The sequence below is a fragment of the Pundamilia nyererei genome, unplaced genomic scaffold (assembly GCF_000239375.1).
Source record: "Pundamilia nyererei isolate P.nyererei 1_Seehausen unplaced genomic scaffold, PunNye1.0 scaffold00105, whole genome shotgun sequence".
Lineage (NCBI taxonomy): Eukaryota > Metazoa > Chordata > Actinopteri > Cichliformes > Cichlidae > Pundamilia > Pundamilia nyererei.
In genome coordinates this window covers 704,394-707,645 of record NW_005187506.1, presented here as the reverse complement: position 1 = coordinate 707,645, position 3,252 = coordinate 704,394, and positions in this window count along the sequence as shown.

The window sequence follows — 3,252 nt, the reverse complement described above, 5'->3', positions numbered from 1 at the left end:
GTGTGTGTGTGTGTGTGTGTGTGTGTGTGTGTGTGTGTGTGTGTGTAACAGCATGAAGAGAAAGTGCTGACAAAGACAGGACGTCTCATCTCTGCTCGTCACGCTGAGGTCATTTCCTGTCCTGATGCGATGCTGTCACAGAGTTTCAGTCTTCGCTGTAATGTGTATTTATTAAACTGAGAAGACCTGCGCGTCCTTCAAGTACCTGTATTAAAGACTCATTCACTAATAGAAAAATAAAGTAACACATCGTCTCCTGTGTTTGCGTGTGATTTCATCTTCAACCTCAACTCTTCTTTACATTTAAAACGCTCCACACTGTGCTGGACTCACACTCACAGTGATGATGTCAGCTGAAGAACATTTTTGGTTCTTTCTGTAGTTCTGTAACGTGTTGATGGTTCCACTGACCTGTTGAAATGAGAATGACAATAGAAATGAGTCACTGCAGATAAAAACAGGTCTTTCATTTTTATGTTGACACGAATAAACGCAGGTAGAAAATGTTGAAGTCAGCCCAGTAGGTTTGCTTGGCCTTCGTTTCATTCTGAGCTCACATGACTGTTTCCTGTTCGACCTTAAATTTCATTTGTTTGAGTGTTTGGAGCCTGACAGTGATAAGACTCAAAGCACAGGAAACAGAAGCTGATTGGCTCACAGAATGCAGGCAGGAAGATGATTGGACCAGAGCGATGATGAGAAAACTGAGCATGACAGCGTGGGAACGCTGTGACGAGCTACGTGAGTGGCCAGGAGACGGCAGAGGACTGCACTCTGTGTGTAACTGCCCACTGTGGACACTTGGTGGCAGCAGAGCGTCATTTCTGAGCTCCTTAACCTCCCAGGACCTCCCGTCCACATATGTGGACGTCACATTTTGGGTTATTTAGACCAAAATACTAAATTTTGTGCTACAAGGGCCTGAATCCACTTATGAGGACAATATAATGCCACAAAAATCTGGTTTAAAAAAATCACGCCATTCTTTGTTTTTACATTAATCAGGTCCCAATCAGCCCAAATAGCAAAGAGAAATTAAAAATGCTGCCACGAAAGAGTTAAACCTGCTGCTTACTGAAGTCCCCGTGAGGACGATTTTACTCAGAGAGCTGAGGAGGACTGCAGACTGCCAGCATCGAGTCAGTGAGGAAGGCGCTGACAGTATAAACGTCAGGAAACATTAAAGTTTTCAGCTTCTCGTCATGATGTGATCGAGTCGGCTCGTTTCTCGCTGCTGGGCAATGAGCAGCTTTGCATGATTCACAGTTCAAAATAATCCTTCTTCATCTGATCCTGTGCAACCCCTCATTATCGTCTGAAACAAAGTGCTTTAGCTCCGCCCCCTTAAAGCCAATTTTCTAATTGAAGGTCAGATGAACAGCAGGTGGGTGGAGCTTCTGTGCCCGAGGGGCCCAGTTAGAGACATCCCCTCTCTGTGACAGGAGCAAAATGACTTTGGGGCAAAAGAAAGTTTTTGATTTTTTCCTGACTGGTGAGACCTGGAAGGACTTTTCAGAAGTCATAAATCACACTCTGGAGGTTTTATTAGCGATACTGAATCAGCCCTGCGAGTTCACGCTTTCAGAAACGTCTGCATGTTTTTCACATCTTGTTGCCTCAAATCAATAAAAACGTATATTGCAGTGTTAGCTGTGCATGACTGAGGCCTTACAAAACAATATTAGTTTGGAGGTTTGTGGAGGAACATCACAGACTGTGTTTAGCAGCAGCTGCTGGCTGGAGTCCCTGCGGTGCTTTATACAATAAGGCAGCCTTATTTTAGCAGAACAACAGTGGCTCGGGGGGTTTGTCCAACAGTGCAGACTGGAACCAAGACAATGAGCGCTGGGATTTTTTCTTCTTCTTGTTTTAATTTGCTGCAGCAGCCTGCTCTTTGTCATAGTTGGGTTTTGTTTTTCACTGAGGGGGATTTTGAAAACTACAACAGACACAAAGCAGGAAGAAGAAGAACGCAGCAGAGGACCTGAGGTCTCCACGGCTGGATGCAGAGGAGTGGAGAAAGGCCCGCTGTCTGCCTTCAGTGTGACGGAGGCCTGAGGCAGTCGACGGATGTGGTTTGAACGTTGGGAACAAATGAGTGAGGTGTTAGAGGAGGCTCCTGGGTGTCTTTGCAGAGACAGTAAATCCCCCCAAATAATCCTCCCTGCTGTCTCTGATGGGCTGAAATTCACAAAATGAACTTTATGCATTTTTCAGTCAGACTCAAAATACAGCCTGAGACCAAAAACTCACCAGGAAAGAGTTTTACTGAGCAGGAGGCTCGTTCTCTCCTCACAGGCTTCTGCACAGTCACACCCAGAGGAGTCGCCCCCTGCTGGACGCAAGAAAGAACGCAGGTTTTTGACACACCATCATTGGCTCTACTTTTCAGAGCTGATAACGATAAAGAAATTATAATTAATACTAATATCATGCTTGAAACCAAACACTGACAGAGAGAGAGGAAGTGAAAGGCTGTGAGCGAATGCTGAGGAGGAGGAAGATGAAGAATGAAGAAATACCAGAGTGACCGAGCCACAGGGGGAGGGCAGATCTTCAGACACAGTAGATGGTGTTTTTAATACTATGTTAGTCTAATTTGGCTGTGTGGGGTCTACGTGGACCTTCTGTGTTGTAAGTTACAATGACTGCACAGCCATTAAGGATCAAACTGGTTTCAGTTTTTCTGTTTTTTCTCCCTCTGCTTGCTTCTTACTGTCTTTGAGGGACCAGCACTCCTGCTGCTGGACAGAAAGACATCAGTAAGTATTTTGGTTTTCCAATATATTAGCAACTGTCAGTGACATTTATATTAATCAGGCTGGGCTTTAATCATACTTTAGATCAGCCTGTTTTACTTGTTGTTTTATTTGTGCTTTGGTTTGGGGAAGTTGTTTCTTCACTGATCTTTTCCTGTCTTCTGTTATTAGACTTGAGATGTGACTGCACGATGCTGTTGCTGCTGACTCCAGTTAATTATACGAGACATGCTGTGGAAGTAGACAAACAACAACAGTTTGTCTGCATTTCTTGAAAGATCTCATCCCCCAAACTTAGTTTAGAGGGTCTACACTGTATATAGTGAAGTCTGCAAGTTTTCTAACAGCAACATTTGTTTTGTGCCCAAATCATTTTGCACATCATTAGAATGAAAGTATTGGCCATGTTTGCATAGCCCTTTTTAAAATGATGCTTTCATGACATTATTGTGTGTTGGGTGGGGGTCAGGGCTATCCAGACTGACAGTGGGAC